The 25892-nt window shown below is 35.4% G+C and overlaps 1 pseudogene; it reads left to right on the top strand.

The window, feature by feature from the left end:
* Nucleotides 1–302: 302 nt before the first annotated feature.
* LOC103074551 (signal peptidase complex subunit 2 pseudogene) lies at nucleotides 303–9463 on the top strand (annotated as a pseudogene).
* The last annotated feature ends 16429 nt before the right edge of the window (nucleotides 9464–25892 follow it).

The following is a 25892-nucleotide window of genomic DNA, read 5'->3' as shown; positions in this document are numbered from 1 at the left end:
TCTAATTATAGAAAAAGCAGTCACTAACCCTAGGGCAGAGACAGAATGCCCATGGAAGACTCCTGCTTCCCCTAGACCAGCATCCAGGTCTTGGAGAAAGCACCCCTGTGACTCACTGAACGGCAGAGAAGTACCTGTGTTGCTCCACTTGTGGCGGAACGTGCCAGAAATCTACCCTCTGGGGTGCCAGAGAAAGCTGTTCCCTGTTGGGTGCTGCTGGCTGTCATGCAGTGCAGAAGCAGGGTACTGGGGAAGCCGGATGTGACGCAAGAGTCCGAAGGACTCTGCTATAAAACTGCCTGATGGTCGGGAAAAGTGGTGGGGGAGGGTGCCCGCAGCTGAGTGCTCACAGCTGTGCACTGCAGGAGCTGGGAACTGGAGAATTTACAAGCACTGAAGGAGCTGAGAGACTGCTACCAGAGAGCCTGGTGAAGGCCTACGCGCTGGGAGAAGCTTCTGGCTCCTTAGTGCTGTTCTCCCATGTCCCACAGGAAAGGGCAGTGAAGAGGGGAAAGTGCTTGTAGGAGTCGCTTGCTATGAGTGAGCAGACCTGTGCTAGGAAGAAAAAACCCTTCTTCCTGGAATGTCTGTTCAGCCCCTTCTACTGACAGAGCTTTCTGCCACCTGGAATGGAAAAAAAAGTATTTAAAATGTCAAGTACCATTTTCACAGAGCAATCTGACAGGGTGAATTTGGAGCTGAAAGGCGATAAATCAGTAACTGGCACAATACAACAAAAAATTCAATATGAAAACATAATTCTACTCCTTGTGCTAACTTATTGGATATGATTCATTCCAGTGTGGAGTCTAGAAATACTTATCAATTGGAAAATCCACAAATATCATTTGCATTTATAATATTTAAGACAAATATTGGCAACCAATCCTTAAAAAAAATAGGGTACCCTTGAGTTGAGCATCTGCAATATTGAGTGACACCAGATTTTAAAACTTTTATGGAGGTGTTTTACTATTTTAACATAAAACCAATCCCATCTTGTATTCGTTTTTATCTTTACCTATCAGCAGCATACCCTCATTGAAACATTTTAAATTTTGGTTTCCAAAATGCCAACTCTTTGACTTCCTACACTGCTGTCTTCTACTCTGTCCTTTCCACTTTCCAATCCGTATAGGTAACAGTTTCTTGGGGACCTCTTATCTGTGTTTACTTTCTAGGCTGCATCATCCAATTTCATGTCTTTTAATACCACTGAAGATCCCCACTGACAAAAATATAGTACAGACATTATTGTTTTTTACTATAGTCAACAGACAGACTGGACTGTAGAGTAAAAGGAAAAAAAAAATCCATATATGGCATCTTCAACAACACTAGGTAAGAAGGAACTGCATCAACTCTTGAACATAGGCATATGTGACCAGGATCAGCAACTTCTCTGTAGAAGTGATAGAGGGAAAATACAATACTGAAAGATCTAACAAGTCTCAGAATGAAGGTATGGCCAATAAAATTTATACCCCAAAAAAGAGGTACTTGGCTGAGTAGCTACCAGGTGAACAAATCTGAGGAAACTGACAAAATTCAAAATCCATACCAGCTTCAAGCTGTTGAAAAGTGCAGATAAAACTACCTCCTTTACAACTGATAGAAATTTACCACAAACTGCAGGCAGCAGAAGTGGTGGGCACAAATGTTGGGGCTCCCAGATATACAGAAGTAATATGAAGGAAGAGAGGTTCAGAGGATGATAAATTCAGAATGTAGTATAGCAGCAAAATACATTCTTCAGAAACAAGAGACCCATTTAAAAGAAAGGTTTGTAGAGCTCTGGAAGATAAAAATGATACAAAGAAAGTACCTTTGAATTGATTTATCTGTGAGGGATAGAGATGTGACTTCACAAAGAGACATTTTTTCAATACCTCATGGTAAAAATACAAAGGGAGGAATCTGTACATTAGTTATTAGACTGGGAAAGCTAACCTGTTTTATCACTTTAAGTACCTCCTGATAACCTAGGAAAACACCATTTAAGCAAGCATGAAAAATCAGTAAGAATTATTACCCATTCATATATATATATATATATATATATATATATATATATATATATATAGTAACAAAAGGTGAACATTAACCAAGTAACAGTACAAAAGTTGATTTTAAAACACAGAAAAATTTTGAAGAAAATCAAAAATTAATTTTAGATGTCCGTATCAAGTGATTTATACGGGAAAAAAAATCAGTTCTTTAAAGCAAAATTTTATTCCAAAACAGAATGGTGTAACATTTTTAGGATCGCTGGTTTTTCTATCAAGCAGTAGTGTCTTTCAAGAATAAATGAAACAGGGGCTTCCCTGGTGGCACAGTGGTTGAGAATCTGCCTGCCGATGTAGGGGACACGGGTTCGTGCCCCGGTTCCGGCAGATCCCACATGCCGCGGAGCGGCTGGGCCCGTGAGCCATGGCCGCTGAGCCTGCGCGTCCGGAGCCTGTGCTCTGCGACGGGAGAGGCCACAACAGTGAGAAGCCCGTGTACCGCAAAATAAAAAAAAAGAAAAATAATAATAATAAATGAAACAGACAATAAATATGCAAAAACTCAGGGAATACTGATCTTATACATCCTTTCTTAGAATAAGACATAGATAAATAAAAATTTGAAGACGATTTATTATGTGCTCTGGAAGTGAGCATTTAATGTTTTTAAGAATCTAGGAATGAGTGATGGCAATGGATGCAAATATTACAGTCTCCAATAGATAAAAATAAAACTAAGAAAAACAGACAATTGCTAGAATAAATAAATAGTAGAATTGGCTGCCTTACAGATATTAACTTGGAATGAAAAACATTTTAAATCAGATATTTAGAAAAAAAATAAGGTAGAAGAAGATATTTCTATGTAAATCTATTAATGTCCATTAAGCCAATATACAATAGCTTATACAACAAGGAAGTATGTGTATTTATGACATTAATATAAAAGTAGTTACTAGACCAAAAAATATTGCATACCAAAAGCAGAGACTATAAAGTAAATATACGCAATAGTATAAAATTATATATCATATATAACATGTAAAACATATTTTAATAAGTGAGATAGTCTATTTCTATTTTTTGATATTGCAAACATATTTGATCTAGTTCTGTAATTGCATGTGTGTGTTGTAATACATATTGCATATAATTATACAATATATATTATTTATTCTACATTAACCCCCTGACTTCATCACCTTCCATTCTCCCCCTTGCTCACATGGAGTTGTTCTTAAGTACCTCAAGTATCTCCATTGTGTCTGTTATATAAAGAGGTAAAAAATAAAAGGAAGGGAGTACAAAACACAATCCTAAAGAGAAACTGAGAAACACATTTTGAAGGGAATAGTCCTTTTTTTTTTCATTAGTCAGGGTAGTATCAGACAAACAGAACTGTTCTTGTTCTAAGTAACTCATTTCCCCATATATAGTTTCTATATTACTGTCAGAGTCAAATGTCTTCAAAATCAATGTGATTTTGTCACATCTTACTTATAATCGCCCAAATAATAAAGTCTAACACAATAATAGCATGCAATGTCAGTTCTCCAATAACTGGACCCATCCTAAACTAATACCCAGAGAACCATGCCGATTTCTCACCTATCACATAACCTGTATCCAAACACACCCAACTTATGATTTCAATAAAACACACCCTGTTCTTAAACTACTCTCTATCTTTTTCCCCCTTCTGCTTCCTCTGTCTTGAATTTATTTCCTGTTTTATCTATTAGCTATATCTTATTATTTTCAAGTACAAGCTTATTCATCACCTTTGTATGCTCCTTTGCACATGGCTAACAATCTAAGTCATTAAACGAAAAGAAACTAATAAGTTGAAATACCGATGTTCACTTCTAAATCTCAAGTTCATGGAGAGGATGGGATGGTGTCTTATTTAATCTCCTTTTTAGGTACATTGTAGAGTGTTTGGCACATAGTTGATGTGTAACAAATATTGGTTAAATGAAAAAAAAATAAATGAATGAAAGATGGAAGATTGTTATAGAAGTTCATATGGGCTAGGTTTGCATTAAGATAATCAAGGAGAATTTTTGCTGAGTTGTTGTGTGAACTGAATCATGAAGGTGGAGGATAATTCAAGTAAAAGAAACAGGGTATGCCAAATTGTCAAAAAAAAAAAAAAAGTGAAGTGATATCAGAAAACATTAAGCTCACTTGTATTTTTTTGCAATATTAGTGCTAAGGACAAGTTAGAGATTAAAAAAATATATATAGAGAGAGAGCCTGCAACTAAACCCAGATAGAGCACAAAGATATTCAGAAGAACAAAAACTTAAATATAAGGCCCAATTAGATATAAATTTATTTTCCAAGAAATCAGATAAAAAAGGAAAAAACCTTTAAAATTGTTTCGAGGAGACAGTAATAAAATAAATGTTAGAATCATCTGCTCTTATTTCACTAAATTGCTAGAATAAAGCAATGATATACAGCATAGTAAAGTTTTAGAATGAGTATTCTAACGGTAAGTCTAAATTAAATGGTTTAAAAAAATAAAGCAATGACATTATCTCATTGTAATTTCTATTCAATCTCCAAAACACCATAGTACAAAATATGGTTTTTGTGTTTTTGTGAAATATGAAATACTTGTTTTTTCAGGATAAATTAAAATATCCATTGAATCTTTTCTTAAAAATATATAAATTATATTTCTATTTACCTGTATAGCATAGAAAGTTGTGAATCTTCTTAATAAAAATATAGTACTTTCTATATATCTTTACCATATGTAAAAAGATAAAAATAACTTTTGGTGACTGTTTCTCTCATCCAATAACCATCATCTTCCTAGGAACAAGGATTGTGTCTTATATATCTTGGCATTTTCAATGTTTGCTTCAGTGACTTGCATACTGAATTCACTCATACAATAAAGAAGAAATAACAATAAGTAGCATTTATTATTTATTTGGTTCTACACGATATACATTACATGAATTACCACTTATAATTTTAGCAACAGCAGGTGCTATGAGTACTAGTATCTTATCTCTTTTACAGAAAAAACTGAAGTTGAACAATGAATAGCTAAAGAAAGAAAACTCTTCTAATGTCATATCACTGTTAAGTAGCTAACCCAGAATCTGAATCCAGACAGGCTAGCTCCCAAGTCTGATTCTGTAAATACCACAGGATATTCTTTTTCTAGAAGTGGAAAAAAGGCAGGTAATTAAAAGCACAATTACTTGTGTTTTAAAATTTGGGGCCTGTATTTATTTATTTTATATAAGTTTTATATATCTTGGTCCCAATGATAAAATCAGTACATGTCAGTCAAATTTGGTTTCAAATTGTTTCAGCATTTATTTAGCAATAATTAAATTCAAGTTTATGTTTCATTTAATCTATCTATATGCAGTACCTGTTGGGAAACAATTCTTCCTGGGTCTCTTATGTTTTGTATATTTGTAAGCAAAGAACTGACTGCCTTTTCTTCCAGATTTCTTTTTTAAAGGGCATTTTTATAGCAAACAGGATTGAAAATAGAGATATTGTCACCCTCTAGATCAAAGGGCAGTCATACTAATTCCCCATTAGAAGAGATTTGAATTCTCTAAACTCAGCATTCCATTCCTACAATACAATCCACCCCACCTGTGCAGTTATCCTCTGACTCTTTGGGTATCCCTGTAGGAATTGGAACCCAGAAATCTAACACAAATAAAACTGATTCTCTGGCTACTGCTATTGCTTTAGCAATAAACTGCCCATCTTAGATTAAGGAATCTCATGTCATCTACCAGCATACATAAAACCAAGGCAAGTTAATTAATTAGCTTGTAAATAATATAAAATCATAGATGATTTAAAGTTCCTAACTTATATATTATGTGTTTTTCTTACTACATATGATTAAAAGACTTGTTTATAGGAAAGAAAATTTGCTTATTTATCTAATATTTTAAAATATTTTAAAGACCCAAGACTTGAATGACTGGAAGAGTCCATGAAAATTCATCAAAGATGTATGTGGATTTTTCAAATAGTTCACATGCTTAAATATTTAATCTATTGCTGATAATCTTTAATATATATTTGGCTGGTATGGAATATTTTTAAAACATTAGACCAGCTTTTCACAACAGGGGCCAATTTGTCTCCAAGGGAACATTTGGCAATATCTGGATACATCTTTGGTATACATTGCTTGAATTATATATGTTCATTGCTTCTTGAAATTGGGAGTGGTGGGGGATCCACTAATAGCATCCACTAATGCTACTGGCATTTAGCAGATAGAGACCAGGGATGCAGTTAGACATCCTAGGGTGCACAGGACAGCCTCCCCTAATAAAGAGGACCAATTTACTTGGTCCCAAATGCCAATTATGTTAATGTTTAGAACATATCTGTATCTGTATTTATATCTATCTATATATATACATCTGAAATTGAGATATATAGTTCTATTCTCTCAATGATAAGAATTAACCTGCATACAAAATTACAAAAATATAAATCTCTATATCTATCATGTGTCTATATAACAGTTATTCATGAAAATCAAACCATAACATAAACAAGAGCAAATAATCAGCAGAAAACTAAAGTCTCAATTTTTTAAAAGTTTTTAGAATGTACTTATATATATCAGAGAAGTACAAACAAACCTTATTTTTAAAATCATTGATAATAATGTATAGCCAGTAATGCATATACAGAAGAAAAAATTATCATGTATGTGAATTGAGGTGAATGGGTACGATCATTTAAAAAAAATTATCCTGTATTTGGTTCCCTAAGCCTATCCTGTTGCTATAGCAACCGCTGTCCTATATATCCATTTGGTATTATAGCAATCTGTCAAGGAAATTCTGACATGCAATAATTTGTATACATTCATTTTCAAAATTGTAAGAATATGTTTGAATATTATCTGCTTGTTAGAACAACCCTTAGACATCTATGACTTTACAAATTATACTTATAAAATTATAGGTGTGATCACCTTGTGTGTGTGCATATATATATGGGTGTGTAAATATGCATATACAAACATATACACATATATAATCATATATACACTCATATATAGTCATATATACACTCATGTATAACCAGCCAACATAAACTGAACTTCTATGTCATAGTATCAAATGAAATTTATCAGAATTTATCTAATTGGTATAGTATTATCTGATTCACAAATATGGACTAAAAGTGTCATCCTTCACATCATCCAGTGTTAGTAGGATCCATCTATATAGAAATTACAAATTTTATTTTTCAGGAGAAAATTAATGTTGTTTCAAAGACACTAAAAGCAATAAAAAAAAGACAACTGGTAGTTTTATTACTTGGTTGGATACTAATTGAATTTGATAGAATAGTGGGATAATACAAATATTTGTAAATAAATTGAATATAGCTTTTTAAATTGAACTGACATGAGATTCCAAAGAAGAAAAATGAATTAATTACTATATTCACAATTTAGGAATACCATTCATACTTAACTCATTTAGACAAAAATTTCATCCTGAATCAAAATTTTAGCCTTCCTTTTACTCAGTCTATTAATTGTTGAATATATTTTAAATAGCAACATCTTCTTGTCTACTGAAATATTTATTTAAAATAATTTATTTTCAAAATTCTGAGTAGTTTAAATAGATACATATATATTTACATTCTTTTCAGTTGTTATTTTAAAATGCAGCTCAAAGAATTTTCTACCATGGGAATGTATTTGTTTGCCTGTGTGGTTGTGCAGGTTCAGTTGTATAAAATGTAGTTGAAGAATCAACTGAAAGAAATAATGAGAAAGAGACAAGATGGTGGCAGAGATAGTAGTGGGGCTGACAGTGGCCCTGAACACAAGTCCCACTAAAACTGAGTTACTCTGCTGAGTTTATGATTAACTTTTCTATCCAAAATGTTATTCCTTTCCTTGTTCTCCTCAAGATTGAGAAATATCAAATAAAACTGGGAATTGAAACTGAGCAGGACACTGTTGGCCCCTCCCAAGTACAAAAGTCTTTCAGTGTCCCCCATTTCTTTTCTTTTTTTTTTTGGCTGTGCAGTACAAATGTTATTCCTTTTCTTATTCTTCTCAAGATTGAGAAATATCAAATAAAACTGGGGACTGAAACTGAGCAGGACACTGTTGGCCCCTCCCAAGTACAAAAGCCTTTCTGTGTCCCCCATTTCTTTTCCTTTTTTTTTTTTGGCTGTGCAGTACAACATGTGGGATCTTAGTTCCCCAACCAGGGATTGAACCCGGGCCCCCAGCATTGGGAACACGGAATCTTAACCACTGGATGGTCAGGGAAGTCCCCCCCCCAACTTCCTGTTTTTAGGGAAAACGTTTCAGCCTCCTAGACCTTCTCTGAGTTCCAAAGGGCAGATTCAAACAGTTACTAATTAGGGGAGTAAGGCAATGCAGAAAGATACAATAGTGCAGGGTGGGGCCTCATCCTGGATCCTCCTCAGGGGATGTGCATAACAATTTGGTACATGTCTCTAAGTTCTTCTACAGGAACTAAGGCCCCCACGCAGGTGGAGGATGGTAACTTTAGGCTGAGCACAGCCTGTGGACCCCAGACTGGTTGGAACTGGAAAGCTGATGACTGAGATTCCTGGAACACCACTTTATTACCTCACCACCAACCAATCAGGAAGGCCACACACTCTGCAGACCTCCCCCCAAAATTTGTCTATAAAATCTCTTCCCCAAAAACTATTAGGGAGATTAGGCCTTTAGAGCACGAGCCACCCTATTCTCCTTGCTTGGCCCTGCAATAAACCTTTCTCCCCTTCAAACTCCAATGTTTTGGTTTGTTGGGCCTCACTGTGTGTCAGGCACACGAACTGGGATTCGATAACAGCCCCAGCTGTGGGACAGGCAGTAGCCATAGTGGCTTGTTGGACAAGTGGAAGATTGATGATAAGCCTGTAAAAACTGACAAATGGGATGTGTCAGCTGTGAAAAATTCTTCGAATGATTCTGCCAAAATGTACAAGTATGTGGAGAATTTTGGTCTAACTGATGGTTGTCTCACCATCTGTACCATTTCTTGTTTCTTTGCCACAGTGGCTTTGATTTGGACCCAGAGTCCAAGCCTGTTCTGGCTTTGTGCATCATATCCTATTTTGTGATGATGCACATCCTGACCATTTCTAACTCATATAAGAAGAGCATCTTTCTTGTGGCCCCAGGAAAGATTCTACAGGGATGTATCCTGATGATATTTGGTACATTCTCAAAAGGTTTGGTGACAAATACACTCTAAAGCTGACCTTCATCCATGGAAGAACAAAGCAGCAATGGGAAGCCGAGCTCACCAAGTTCATTGTTAAGATTTTGACCACAGCAGAACACTGTTATGGATGCATATGAGCCTGAAATATCCAGGCTCAATGTCAGTCTCACCACAGAGAAAAAAAATAGCCAATTCTATAACCAGCCATCTTTCTGCTGAATCATGATGAATTAAGGGGTATGGGAGAAAGAAACAGAACTTAAAATGGATAAGGTAAGAAATGTTAAAAAAAAAAGTCCCTAATTTGTCCTGAAAATTTAGTCTATTCTGGATGAATAGGACTTTCTAGGTCAGATACGAGAAGTTGTAGCTCTAATACCTAGCTATAGCTTCTTTAGTTTGCTGATTATGTTGTTTTGATTTGCTTCTCTGGAAAAGCATTTTTGCTAAAAGTGGTACAGACTCCTTCCTTCATACATAGCAGTACTTTATATGGTATAGCTTTGTGTCATGCAGTATTTGAGGACTCAGTTTTGAAAACTGTTAACCTGTTGCTGACTTTATTGTGTTAATTCCTGCTTCAATGGCTGTTTCCCTTAATTCAGGTTACAACTTCTTGTGTATGTCAGCTTTCCTTCACACACTATTTTTGTGGGTGTGTATATATCTGACTTGGGGAGAATTGGGGAAAAAAAATACAGCTTTTTAATTTAAAAGAAATTTTCTGCCTGTTACATTTTGTGCTTTTAACCAATTAAAGAAGCTAATGGCATTTTTTAGTTTTATCTTGCCTAGGTTGTCCACTAATATATCTCTCTTGATTTGTGTGTGCCCTTTAACTGCCATTTTCTAAAATTTTTTTCAGTAAAAGGAAAAATGTGAAAAAATATAATGAGGGCTTCCCTGGTGGCACAGTGGTTGAGAGTCCACCTGCCGATGCAGGGGACACGGTCTGGGAGGATCCTGCATGCCGCAGCTGGGCCCGTGAGCCATGGCGCTGAGCCTGCCCGTCAGGAGCCTGTGCTCCGCAGCGGGAGAGGCCACGACAGTGAGAGACCTTTAAAAACAGTAGACTTTATTTCCAAATTGCTTCATACCTTAATATATTTTAAATTTCTTTAAAATAAAATAAATTCTATATATGTATATGTATTTTATATATATATATATATATATATATATATATATAATGAGAGAAAAGTCAAGAATTATGAATTAAAATAGTATTTAAATAGAGTATTTGAATTTACAGAACAAAGATGTTCTACCTAGTTGTTATATTTAAAGAAAAAAGACGTCTTTTATTTTAACTGAGATGTAATTGGTATACAACATTATATTAGTTTCAGGTGTGCAACATGATATAATGTTTGTATATATTGCAAAATAATCACCACAATAAGTCTTGTTAACATCCATCACCACACATAGTTACAATTCTTTTTTATAATGAGAATTTTTAAGATCAACTCTCTTAGCAAGTTTTATACATACAATGCAGCATTATTAACTATAGTCAACGTGCTATGCATTACATCTCCATGACTTACTTCATAACTAAAGAATCAGATTTCTATGCCAGAAAACATGAACAAGTGAAAACTGAGAATTTTAAAATAACAGAATTTTCAAAGTAATAAGAAACTTGAGATATCATTTAATTATTCAATCTTGGATTTTAGAAATAATGCTCATAAAGTCAGAGTAACTTGCTAAACTTCACACAGGTAGTTAATGAAAAAGACAGAATCCACTTGTTCCAATATCATTATGTCTTAATATATTTTAAGACAACTCTGCCCCACACAGCCATACATACACCTCCTCCCAGAGCTCTTGGTGTCCTCCCTTCCATATTAACATAATTATCTAAAAGTATCAGGCAATAGCAAAGTTGCTTGACACCACTCCCTTTTTCTTCACACCATGTAATGTTTGATAACCATCAAGATACTCTGAAAGGTTAGCTTTATCTCCTATCTTTCTTGGGATTCTTCAGTACCAGCCTTCTCTATATGGGTGCACAGATCTGTATTGCTCTATGCAAGCAGTAATTCTGCATCCAAAATATACAGCTCAAACTTTTCAGAAGCATGAAAGAATTTAATGCTGTGTTAGATTGTGTCTTGGTGAAATCTGAGTTTTCTACTAAAGAGTAAAAATATTAAAAGTAGTCAATGAGCCAAATATGAAAGTCTATTTGACATTATTAAATATTTCCTGGAAAATCTCACTCTATCTTCTGGGTTCTTTTATTTTTCCATGATCAAAATTATTTCTCATCTATTTCAGGTGGTCACATGCACCCAGCACATAGAAAAACACACTCATTGCTGAACTCAATTCATTCAATGGATGTTCTGCTTTTCCAATGTATTAGGCTACCTCCCAGTTAAACGTTGTAATTATGCATTTAAATCATTCCCAACTCATGAGAAGAAGTAGCAGTGCATTACCCTCATTTAAAGCCTTTTCTTTTAGGGTGCTGCAGACAATTCAAAACTATTCTTGACAAGCAATTCTGAATAAGACTTTCTTTTTACTTTATTAATGTACCAGTTAGGGAGAATCTTTACTGCTGACAGAATTTCAGAGATTCTCCATGACGATCTTCAGAGAAACTACTGGCCATGCTACCATAAGTGTCCACAGTGCCTGATGTTGATTTTTTTGATGGTTCTTTTGAAACCAAGCAAAATCCTGTGGGGTTCCTGGGCATGGAAGACTTTCTGTCCCCCATTTCTTGTAGGGAACAGACCTCCAGCCTCCATGACCTCCCCAGAGTTCCAAAGGGCAGATTCAGACAGTTGCTAATCTGGGAAGGGAAGGGATGCTGACAAGGGAGGGGCAGCCAAGAAACAATGGTGCAGCCTTGGGGAAGGGTCCTGGTCCCACCTCAAGGAATACACATAACAATTCCTTTAAACTATTATTCTTTATTGTAACACATGAAAGAGTTGCTACAGTATAAAATTATGGTTGTTTTCTATTATGACTAAAAATAGCTAGCAGGGATGTAATTCAGAGAACTATAATGCAAACCTTATTTTGTCTTTAAAATTTCTAAATATGACAGATGTTGCTTCAGTCCATATAATAAATAATTAAACAGTTCCATGAATAAACTCAATAGAAATAAAACTACAGGAACATTTTCTAGCAACATTATCATCTCAGGTAATTTAATAAGTTAGGGCAAAGCTGTGAAGAACTAAGAAAAAAAATAAATGTTTTCTTCACAATAAAAGAGTTTTACCAGGGAAGTAAGTTGAAAGTGGTACAAATTAAGAGAAGCAAAATAGTTTTGATAATTACAAGTGATATAATAAGTGAATATATGTGATATAAGCTGTAAAATAATAAAACACTAATTTTTAATTTACATCACTAGATATATAAGTCAATATGCATACAGATAAAAGTAAAAACCTATAAATATAAAAATGTTTACACTTAAAGTGAATGAGTTACTAAGTCCTCCAAAAGAGAATTTTTTTAAGAAAAAATGAAATGCTAGTGTTTTACAAATTTTAAATGAAAGAAAATTAGTCTAAATTTAGGTTTGAGAGTAAATATTCTAAATTTTAAAGAAAAAATTAAGCATCATTATCATGTTTTCATTACCTGAGGGAAAATTACTTTCTCTAAATTACTAATGTATTTGGTTATTTATATAATTTCTTCCCATATGACTCTTCTCATTAATGATTTTGTTTTGTTTCTCCCTGGTTTCAGAAGAAATCTAAATATGAACTTCCTCCTTCTGATATTTTTGTGTACATGAAAAGTGTATTTAGGTTGGTAAAATGTATACATATATACACATATTGACTATATTTCTTACAGATAGGACTGTTCATACATATTTATATATATATGCACATATTTATCTATATGTACTCAAGTTCCTCCCCCTCAAGACTACTGCCTATATTTGAGTCCACTCATAGTTCCCTGATTATAGGCTTAGGGGAAGTTGTAGTTCCCTTGTTAAAAGTCAGTATTTCTAATTAAGATCTTGTATCCCACACATTCTACCTTTCTGAAAACAAAATGTTATTGTTTTCTTCATTTTCAAATTGTAACATGCCTTAAGCATATATACCTGCCCAATATGGTGCTGGTAAAAATGATTTCTGCTAAATGTTACATAATCCTTAAAAATAGTTTTCTATTTCCTTTCAGTATATTCCCAATTGATTTAATGTATATACGCTCATATTTTATGTTCATATAAATTCATTAATTTATTTCCCACCTGAAATTATTTTGGTTTTTTTATCTGTGTCAGACAAGGAAAATAAAAGCATTTTTATAATTTTAAGGTGAAAGGAATGAGAATTAAAAATTACTATAGCTCCCAGTAGCAGCTCTTCCTGGATGTCAGAGATTCCCTTCTGACATTTCTCACACATAAAGATCACAGTTTCTAGGAGTTCGATGTCATATAACTTTGTATTTTCATTGTTTATCCATTGGGCAGTGTTTTCTCTAGAGTCAGCACCAGTCAGACTCCTAGCAAGTGAAATAAAAACAGGCTCAGCTTCCTGGACCTGGTCTCTCTTGCTCTGGTGTTTCAGCTTTTCTCTAGTGACTGCAGCTGCTGCTGTCTATGGCCTTTGCCTCTGTGCCTATCCTGAGCTTCGGAATATTCTCCCTCTCTGGCTCCAGAGGACTGATATCTTAAACTTAGAGAGAACTTCTGCTCTCTAGCGATCCTGATAAGGATTAAGAAAAAACATGGACCCCTAGGGTTGCCTTTTAAGTCAACCCTAGAAGATCTTGGGAGATCTTACAGTGCACTTTAGATATGTCATATCATAAATGGTAGCCTCCTTCTCCTCTGAATAGCAAAGATTGATGCCATGTCCTGCCCACTACCTGCTGCACACAGTAGGGTGTAGCTCTAGGACCTTGATTCAGATTTTTCTTGCTCCAATGGTGTGCTGAAACATTTCTGCTGGACTCCTAGACTCCCACAAGGCTTTTTAGCTCAGCTTGGTTTAAGAACAGGAAAACAGAGGAGAGCATCCAGGATGGCAGAGTAGAAGGATGCTAAGCTCACCTCCTCTCATAGGCATACCTAAATCAAAACTAACTGCAGAACAATCATTGATGAAAAAGTCTGAAACCTCCCAGAAAAGACCATCTATACCTAAAGACATAAAGAAGGAACTGTAACAAGACAGGTAGGAGGGGCAGGCTCACAATATAAACAAATCCCATACACTTGGTGTGGGTGACCCACAAACTGGAGAATAACTACATAGCAGAGATTCTCCCACAGGAGTGAGAGATTCTCCCATAGGAGTGAGATTCTCCCATGTCAAGCCCCCAGCTTGAAGGTCTGGCACTGGGAAGAGGAGTCCCTGGAGCATTTGGCTTTGAAGGTCAGTGAGGCTTGATTGCAGGAGCTGCACAGGATAGGGGGAAATAGAGACTTCAATCTTAAAGGGCACACATTAAATCTCAAGTGCACTGGGAGCAAGTACAAAAGGAGTAATTTGATAGAAGCTTGGGCCAGACCTATCTCTGGTCTTGGAGGGTCTCCTGGGGAGGTGGGGGAGCAGCTTTGGCTCACCCTAGGGACATAGACACTGGTGGTGGACATATAAGGAAGGATTTATCTGCATGAGTGCTACTGGAGGCTGACATCTTGGCACCAAGTTCTGGCCCCATCCAACAGCCTATAGGCTCTAGTGCTGGGATGCCTCAGGCCAAACAACTAACTGAGCAGGGAACACAGCCCCACGCAGCAGCAGATAGGCTATCTAAAGACTTCCTGAACCCACAGTTGCCTCTAGACATGCCCCCAGACACAGCCTAGCCAGAGGGCCAAGACCCAGCTCCACCAACCAGTAGGCAGGCAACAGCCCCTCCTGACAAGAAGCCTGCACAAAGCTTTACCAGCTTCATCCACTGGGGGGAAGACACCATAACAAAGAAAACCACAGCCCCACAGCCTGTAGACCATGTCTGCAAACACAGGCCAGACACTACTTTGGGACTAGCCGGCCCCTGGCCCTTGGGTGATGAGAGGGAGAGTACTGCTGGGGTGCATAGGATGTCTCTTACAGAGGGCCACTTGTCCAAGGTTGAGAAATGTAATTAACCTACCATATACATAAAAAATACAAATAGGAATTTAGCCAAAATGAGGTGAAAGAGGAATACGTTTCAGAAAAAGGAACAAGATAAAACCCCAGGAGAAGAACTAAGTGATGTGGAGATAAGCAATCTATCTGAGAAAGAGTTCAGGGTAATGATCATAAAGATGATCAAAGAACTCAGGAGGAGAATGGATGCACAGAGTGAGAAATTAGAAGTTTCTAAGAAAGAATTAGAAAATATAAAGAACCACCAAACAGAAATGAAAAATATGATAACTGAAAATGAAAAATACACTAAAAGGAATCTATAGTAGACTAAACGAGGCAGAAGAAAGGAAAAGTGAGCTGGAAGACTGAGAAGTGGAAATCACTGTCACCAAACAGAAAAGAGAAAAAAAAGAATGAAAAGAAATTAGGGCAGTGGATGAATTTTATAGTGTGTAAACTATATCTCAATAAAGTCATTTTAAAAGGAGAAACAGGAGGAGGAGGAGGAGAAGAAAACACCAAAGGAAGACATATGAAAGTTTGTGTGGAGGAAAAATTAAATTTAATTTGTGCTGTTCTAGTGGGAAGAACTAGAACTAATGAACCGAAGTGGAAAAAGGTAGATTTTATTTGATATAAGAAAAACTTTGTTCATCACTCTCTTCAAAAGAAACTGCCTGCATTATAAGATTGTTCTTCATCCCTGGAAGCTTAGTACTCTCCATAAAGAATATTATAAAATCAAGTTAGGAAGAAAGTTGAAGTAAACTATCACTATGATGCCTCCCAAATTTATGATTTTATGCACCCAAACCTTAATAAGTTACATGCAAACAGTTTGTGATTTTGGTATCCAGAAACTGCTATATATTTAAGTACAAACTGATTTTAAAGGGAAAGAAAAAGAAAGAAATGAGGACAGTTTAAGAGACCTCTGGGACAAAATCAAGTGTGGTAATATTTGCATTATAGGGGTCCCAGAAGGAAAAGAGAGAAAGAAAGGGCCTGAGTAAATATTTGAAGAGATAATAGCTTAAAACTTCCATAAAGGAAACAGTCACCCAAGTCCAGGAAGCACAGAGAGTCCCATATAGGATTAACCCACAGAGGAACACAGAGATGGAGGAACATAGACCAGAATTTCTATCTTTTATTATCATTCTAGAGCCATGATCCCCACTGCTGCCACCAAATCCTCATACACTATTTTAAAACAGTGCTTGTCACCCCAGATGTTATCTGACTGTTTACTCCATAGCTTGATGTATTTTCTCTATAATTCCCTGGGGTTAATCATAAAAGATGGCATTCAATACTTTAACATCTTTCTAAAAATATTAACAGGGGCTCCTCTAAAATCCTATCATTGACATCTACTATTGGTAATTCTCTTCCTTCTTTTCCTTCCCTTCCTCCCTTTTTCTTTCTTTCTTTCTTTCCATTTTCTCTTTTCTGATGTTACTTTCAGCTGAAGGCATCAGTAACAGAAAAAATAACATGTACATTTTGTATTACAAAGATAACCCTATAAAAGTTATGAATACATAAACAAATCTCAATTAAAGTAATAAAATTCACTTACAACTACTCAGAGATGATCACTGACAGCATGCTGTATGTTCTTTTAATATTCTATTCTGCTTAAATTATGGTTACAATTGTGTATACATACACACTTATTATGTAAGTATAATAAGTAATTTATATTTTCACATATGAACACCAGTTAAAATTTATTTAGATCCTAAAGAAATAGGCTAAAATGTACAAGTCAAAATTTTTATATTTTTCTTTACAATTTCAGTCCAAATTATGTAACATATGTACATTCTGAAATTTTAAATAAAATTTTTCTGATATTCCACATTTAACATGTTTTCCTCTATTAATGTTCTTTATAATTTGTAAAGTTTCTCAGAATTTTTCGAGAAAAGAACTTCAGAGGAAATCTGACTGCAAGTGTGACTAAAGTAGGAATGAACACTTGTTCTCTGTACAACTCAAAAGCATTCTCTTTCAGAGAATTCAGTTTAGAAAATGTCAGTATTTGCATGACATTTTGAATTTCATCAAGGACATGTACCCATTAAAGGTGTTTTAAAAAATAGAGGAATTGAGAAATCATATAATTAACCTTTATACAAAAATGTTAGAGTTTCCTGATGACTTAAAGTTAAATCTGTGGTATTATGTGAAGCAGAGAAAGTTAAAACTTTTATTTATATTTTTCTCTATTCTCTATAGAAAAAAATGATTTATGGTTAAGTCTGTACTTTCTACACAATCAAGCTATAAAACAAAAAATTAAGATTCTGTTTAATATAATAAAATTACATACACAAATTTAACTGATAAATTATATAATACATATTTTCTGTCACTTGGCTTTTTTTAACATATTTTCTGTCACTTTTAATTTTCAGGGAAATACTATTTATGTAAGATATTTTATTCTATAAATTGAATAGTCATGTTGAAATTACCTTTTGACATATAGATGATATTGCTATATTTATTATATACTTTCATAAACATACCATTAAAAGTTACCCTGAGAAAACTGAGATGTGATAAACCAATGACAGATTTAAAAAAACAAAAACAAATAAATAAACATGTTTTTTTTTTAATATTCTTAGGTTCTTAATAATGAAACTAAGCCTGCATAAACCATTCTGAAGTGATGGCTCTAACAGCTGGAGAACTAATTCTATACAATCCCCAGAGCAGGTTCTGCCAGCAATATCCTGACTAGAACGTACTGCCACCACCACCTTTGTTGGGGCTCACTACATTTCAAACTCATGTTTAATCATAACATCAACTTTATGCAGTACATACTAGTCTATTACTAGACTATGGATAATCAATAGTCATCAAATGGGTAACTTTGTGCTACATGAACACCAAATAAGATAGATTAGGATGAAAGTCAGATTGCAATTACATAGTAGGTAGATATAATACAATTAAATATTTTTGTGAGACCAGAGACCTCACTGTGTGACTATGTTCCCTGAGAAAAGCCAGAAGTCACTTCTGTTGGGAGACAGGTCTTTATGTTTCTGTATATCTTGTAAACAGAGGTGTTGGCTGTTTTTATTTCATACTACTTTTTCAAGTTTGTATTTATTTCAAAGTGCCTTAGCATATAGAATTCATTTCTCTGGAGAAAAGGGAGGACTTATTTACTTGTATTCCATTATAATAAATCTGGGTTTGCTAATAAAGTTGGAGTTCCTCAGCTGTGAAACAAACCACCATGTATGCAGCATTTACCTTAGCCTCTTGTTTCACCACTACAGTATTGTAATTGTGGGGGAAGTATATTATTTTCCTATTGCTGCAAAACAAATTATCACAAACTTAGTGGCTTAAAACTATAAAAATGTATTGTCTCACAGTTTCTATAAGTCAGAAGTTTGGGCACCTTGTGGTTGAATTTCCTATTCAGGCTCTTACTGGTCTAAAATCAAAGTGTGGAGCTGTGGTTCTCAGCAGGGACTTTTAGTTTTCTTCCAACATCATGAGATGTTGATAGAATTAATTTCTTTGCAACTATAGGGACTGAGGTCCTTGTTTTGCTGCTACCTGTGTGCCAGGTTCTGCTCTTAGCTCCTAGAGGTCACCCAGAGTAGTGTAGATTATAGAAAGGCAAAGGTTAAATTTTAGCACTTTACCTTCAGAGAAAAGGCAGGTGCAATTATCATCAGCATTAATAGATAGAACATCTAGTAGAACCCTCACATTGGATTTATGACAGTGAAATGAGAATAGAAATATAGCAGAAAGACAAAAATGGAAGACTCAGTATGTGTCTACTTGCTTCAGCCAAGATAGTGCATCAGATGCATTGCTAGATTCCATTAGGAAATGCAGAGACTGGCAACCCATCAAAAACTGTAATATGGGTTCTGAATCATATCCTCATTTAGACACTTGTCCGGATCCTGGAAAACTAGATGAAACATGGCAAATGATGGCAAACTACCAGAATCTTACACAAGCTGGCCCCAGAACCAGCTGTTGTGTTGGAAAAGTGTCACTGCTACATTATAAATAGGAAAATGTGTTCTTTATTTTAATATGCCCATAAGTAGAGATCAAAACCAGTTTTATTCTTTTATGTAGGAAAGATAGAAGTAAACATTCGCTGTCTTATTCAAGATTATGTTAACATTTATTTTCTGTAAAAACAGTCTTCAGGGATTTTGGTAGTCTTGAACATTCCCAAGAACATCATGCTGATCCATTATATTGATGACATTATGCTATTATGGAATAGGATTTGATAAGGAGGAAGTGGTTAAGTACTCTGCTTGCCCTAAAAAGACACAGGCAGGCAAAAGGATTGGACATAAACCCCTTGCAGATGCAAAGACCTGCCACGCCAATGAAAGTATCAAGGATCCAGTGATCTGTGTCTTCTCAGAATTTCTGCTTTAAGTTAAAAGTCATGTTGCTACACTTCTGTTACAGACTGAATATTTGTGTTCCCCTCAAATTCATATGGTGACATCTAAAAGCCCAATGTGATGGTATTAAGATATGGGGGCTTTGGGAGGTGATTGGTTCATGAGGAGGTAGCCCTCATGAATGATATTAGCACCCTCATAAAAGAGACCTCAAAGATCTCCCATACTTCCTCTACCATGTAAGGACATAATGAGAAAATTGCCATCTGTGAACCTGGAAACGGGCCCTCATCTAATGCAGAATCTGCCAGTGCTTTGATCTTGGGCCTTCCAGCCTCCAGAACTATGAGAAATCAATTTCTCTTCTTATAAACCATATAGTCTGTGGTACTCTATTACAGTAGCATGAATGGATTACGATACTCAGGAAGTCAAGTGTCATAAATGAAAGTAATAAGAAATAGCAAATAGCATAAGTGAAAGTAAGTGAAATAGCAATCTATCATACCCTAGAAATGGTACATTTGGGATGAAGCCCAAATAGTACAATTTTTTCATTTTAATTACCTCTCTTGCACCAATGCCTCCTTCTTAAATTGCACCTAGGGCCTAAAGAAAGAATATTTCCTAGACGAACTATTAGCAGACAAAAAAGAGCTCAGTTTGGTTAACAGATGGGTTGATTCAATATGATGTATTAAGTGAAAATTGAAGATGAACTGCCACAACACAGTGAACCAACTTAGGCATGGCTCAGAAGGATATTGGTAAAGGAAATTTTCCCAGTGGCAGAATCAATAGCTAATATATCATATTCTAATACATCGAATCAAAAGATAGAAGTATGTCTGGTCTTTCTAATAATTATTTCTAGTGAACCACTTAGAGAATTTTTGTCTCACATTCCTGAATCCTTAGGCTTTGCTGGATCAGAGGTCTGAAGTCCTAGTACTAGTAGTGAGAACTGATGAAATTCTTCCACTAGGGAGCACAGGCAGATGTTACAGATATTATCATCTTGCAATCAGTTTGGGCTCCATACATGGAACAGCAGGCAAAGAATTACTTGCAGGGGCTGTTGGTTCCGATCACCATTAAAAGCCAAGTTTGCTGTTATACTATGGGTGTGGGAAAATGTAAGCATAAAATGCCTGGGAACTACTGGGGTGTCACATCATTCTTCCATGCCTGGTGATAGTGTAAATGGGCAATTCCAACAATCATTTCCCATAAACGGTAAAGCAGGTAGGGGTTTTCATTTCTTCAGGGTAAAGTGTGTGATCAAACAACCTAGAATTTCTGAAATACTAGCAAAGCGTGTGAACAATCTATAATTGATACTGGAGGAGGCAGATAATTCATGTTTGGAAAAAGTTGCAACAACAAGGAATGTAGCTAGTTCCAATAACAATCGTGAATTATGTATTTCGTAGAGAGTGTAGCCTATGTTCCTACACTCCTCTAGGATTTATGGCAATTTTAGGTCCTTTCTGGTCTAACTAAATGTTTTTTGCTTTTGCTTTGATTGCTTGCACTCAAACTGAGGACTAATAGAAAACTGTATGTGTAAAAGAGATTGGTCCAGAAAAGTTTTGTCAAGTGAAAGAATAAACAGTAACACTAGGGAATACCAATATGTAAGGTTTGTGTAGAATACAAAGCTCTAAAGAGAATGAAATTGCTAAGCCAGAAGGCAGTAGGTAACTAATAATGTTGAAGGTCTTAAGCCAAAATAAGATTTCAAGTAGGAGGGAGTGGTCAATAATGTCAGTTATTGTACAGAACCAAGCAAAATAAAAATAGAAATATTCTTTATTATTTTTAATATGGAAATTACTAGGTATTTTGTTATTAGACAAGCTTTCTCTAATTGTAAAACTCAATAATAAGTGGACTTTGGGGGAGGGGGATCAAGATGGTGTAGTGAAAGGTCATGGAGCTAACATCCTTCCACAAACACATCAAATATACATCTACATGTAGAACACATTATCACGGAAAATTAACTGGAAACTGGCAGAAGAACTCCTATACAACCAAGGCTGCAAGAAAGATTGCACATAACTGGGTAGGATGGGGAAAAAGGCATCTTGTTGAGACCTATATGCCTGGGAGTGATCTAAGAAGAAAGGAAAGACTGCACAGGCAAACTCTTGCCCTGGGATGTGAGCCACAGACTGGATATCCCAGTCTTGGGGCCCTATATGGAGGAGATAAGCCCCCTTGGTTTCTGGGAGAACTACTGGGACACATAGAATGGCCAGAAAAGCCTAGACTCCACTTGCAAGGAATGCATGGGTGCTGGGAGGAGAAAGCTTTGCACTGGTGGCTGCTGCCCTACCACTCTCACTAACCCAAGCTGGACAAACACCCTGGCCCCACACTAGGGCTTGGCACAGGATCTAGGATAGCTGGGTCCTAGGAAAAGACTTCATCTAGTGATGCAGAGATGGACAGGTGTCCTAGGAACTGGTTCAGTAGAGGTGGCAGTAGCCACTGTTAGCACATATTCAGATAGTACCAGGGCAGCAGCCCAGACCTCTGGTGACAATGCAGCTGCTCAAGCCCCCATGACTAGCACATCATGATCCCCACTCCCAGGCCAGCAAATGCTCTGACCCTGCCCACTCCATGCTACAGCTGGGTATTGGATCTGGGGCTGTCAGGTCCTGAGAAAAGACTCAATCTAGGGATGCAGAGGAGAGATCCCAGTGCGGGGAGAAGAAATAACATAAACTTAAAGAGAACAGAGCCTACTTGAGCCCAACCCTCAGGGCTTCCACTCCATCAACTGCAGAAGCAGACCCTGCCCCTGACAGGGAAGCTACAGCTATGGAGCAGAGAGGAAGTCTCACCTCACACCCTGCTCAGGCTTTAGCTCCTCCAACATCAGGCATACTTTCTATTAAGGTGATACTGGCCAGCACATCCTTAGGAAAGGCATGGCTGGTGTCCACATCAAATCCATTCATGGGCACACACAGTCTAAATACAGACAGCCCCCCACATAAAAATACCTTTTCAAGTTCACAATAGATAACTGTTTCACCAAAATTCACAGAGACAAAGAAAGATAAGTAAAATATAAAGGCAGAAGAACTACTCCCAATTGAAAGAGCAAGAGAAAACACCTGAAAAAATAATGAAACAGAGATAATTAGTCTACCAGACACTGGGTTCAAAAAGTTGGTGATAAAAATAATGCTAAATGAATAAAGAAAGCGTATCAATATAAATGTAGATCATTTTAACAAGGAAGTAGAAATTATAAAGATGATCCAATCAAAAATATACAATTCAATTTCTGAGATAAAAAACACTCTAGAAACAATGAATAGCTGAATAAATGACACAGAAGAAAGCATTACTGATCTGGAAGATAGAATAATAGAAATCACCTATTTACAATAGTAGACAGAAAAACAAACAAAAAATTAAAGTAGCATGTGAGATAGATCTATGAGATAATATAAAATGTGCCAACATGTGCATAAAAGAGGTTCCAGAAGGAGAAGAGAGAGAGAAGGGGATTAAAATGTATTTGAAGAAATTATGACTGAAAACCTCCTAAACGGAAAGAAGGATACAGATATCTAGGAATAGGAAGCACAGAGGGTCCCAAATAAGACACAAAGGGAACAACTGACAATAATACATAATAGTAGGAGACTTTAACACCCCACTGACATCAATGGACAGATCACCCAAACAGAAAATAAATAAGGCAACAGAGGTCCCAAATGACACAACAGATAATTATCTGCTGGACACTACATCTAAATAAAGCAGAATACACATTCTTTTCAAGCACACACGGAACTTTCTCCAGATAGACCATCTGCTAGGTCACAAAATAAGCCTTAACAAATTTAAGATGATAGAAATTATATCAAGCATCTTTTCCTACCACAATGGTATGAAATTAGAAATCAACTACAGAAAGAAAAACAAGAAAAGAACAAACACTCAGAGACTAAACAACATGCTACTAAAAAAACAATGTGTCAAAAATAAAATCAAAGAAGAAATTAGAAAATACCTCAATACAAATGTAAATGAAAACAACACTTTACAGAAAAGGATGGAGAAAAAAGCAGTTCAAAGAGGAAATTTCACAACCATATAGGCCTTCCTTAAGAAACAAGAAAAATCTCAAATAAACAACCTATCCTACCACCTAAAGGAATTAGAAAAAGAAGAACAAACAAAGCCTAAAGTCAGAAGGAAGGATATAATAAAGATCAGAGAAAAAATGAATAAAATATAAATTAAAAAAAACAATAGAAAAGATAAATAAAATGAGCTGCTTTTCTGAGAAGATAAAGAAAACTGATAAAGCTTTAGCTAGGCTCACCAAGCAGAAAAAAGGATCTAAATAAACAAAATAAGAAATGGAAAAGGAGAAGTAATAGCTGATACCATAGAGATATGAAAAAAAATCATAAGAGAATACTAGAAACAGTTATATGCCCACAAATTGAACAAACTGGAAGAAACAGAAAAATTTCTAGAAACGTATAACCTGCCAAGACTGAATCAAGAAAAAACAGACAATTTGAACATAACAATCACTTGTTTTACAAATTTACAATTACAAATTTACATTACAAATTTAATTTGTAATGAAAATAATCCCAGCAAGCAAAAGTCAAGGAATGGATAAACTTTACAGGGAAATTCAATTAAACATATAAAATTTTAAAGAAGAACTTATACATATCCTTCTCAAACTACTCCAAAATATTGAAGAGGAGGGAACACCCCCAAATTCATTCTATGAAGACACCATCACCTGATACTAAAAGCAGAAAAAGACACTAAAAAAAATAAAATTATGGCCAAAATTTTTGATGAATATAGATGCAAAAATCATCAACAAAATATTAGCAAACCAAATCCAACGATACATGAAAAAGGATTATACACCATGATCAATTTGGATTTATTCCAGGCTCACATGGATGGTTCAACATATGCAGATCAATCAATGTGATACACCACATTAACAAAAGAAGAGACAAAAACCAAATGATCATCCCAATAGCTGCAGAAAATGTATTTGACAAAATTCAACATCCATTCATGATAAAAATTCTCATCAAGGTGGGCAGAAAGGGAACATATTTAAACATAATAAAGCCCATTCATGACAAACCCATAGCCAACATTATACTCAACTGTGAAAAGCTGAAAGTCTTCTCACTAAATTCAGGAGCAAGATAAGGATGCCCATTCTTGTTGCTTCTATTTAACATAGCATTGGAAGTCCAAGCCACAACAATCAGACAAGAAAAATAAATAAAAGATATCTAAATTGGAAGGGAGGAGGAAAAACTCTCACTATTTGCAGATGACATGATACTCTATAGAGAACTGTAAATTCTCCACCCCAAAACCATTAGAACTAATACATGAATCTAGCAAGGTTTCAGGATACAAGATTAATATACAGAGATCTGTTGTGTTTCTATACACTAAACATTACATATCAGAATGAGAAAGTAAAAAAAAAAATTAAAAAATCCTGTTTAAAATCACATCAAAAAAAATAAGAAATAGATTTAACCAGTGAGGTGAAAACTCTACACTGAAAACTACAAAACACTGATGAAGAAAACTAAAAATGATTCAAAAAAATAAAAAGATATCCTATGTTCCTGTATTGGAAGAATTAATATTATTAAAAATGGCCAAGAACCCAAAGCAATTTACAGATTTAACACAATTGCTATCAAAATAACCAGGACATTTTTCACAGAACTCTAACAATCATAAAATTTACATGGGACCACAAAAGACCCCAAATTACAAAAGCAATCTTGAGACAAAAAGAACAAAGTTGGAGGTTTAACACTCCTAGATGTCAGACTGTACAACAAAGCTACAATAATCAAAACAGTATGGTAGTGACACAAAAACAGACACATAGATCAATGGAATAGAATAAAGAGCCCAGAAATAAACCCACACACTATGGTCAATTACTCTACAACAAAGTAGGCAAGAATATACAGTGGAACAAAGAAAGTCTTTTCAAAAGTGGTGCTGGGAAAACTAGGCAGCCACATGTAAAACAATGTAATTAGAACATTTCCTCATACCATTTACAAAAATAAACTCAAAATGTCTTAAAGA

Source organism: Lipotes vexillifer, unplaced genomic scaffold (assembly GCF_000442215.2).
Source record: "Lipotes vexillifer unplaced genomic scaffold, Lipotes_vexillifer_v1.1 scaffold190, whole genome shotgun sequence".
In the NCBI taxonomy this organism is placed as follows: Eukaryota; Metazoa; Chordata; class Mammalia; order Artiodactyla; family Lipotidae; genus Lipotes; species Lipotes vexillifer.
Note: the sequence above shows the minus strand (reverse complement) of the source record. Positions and strands in the feature narration are given on the sequence as shown.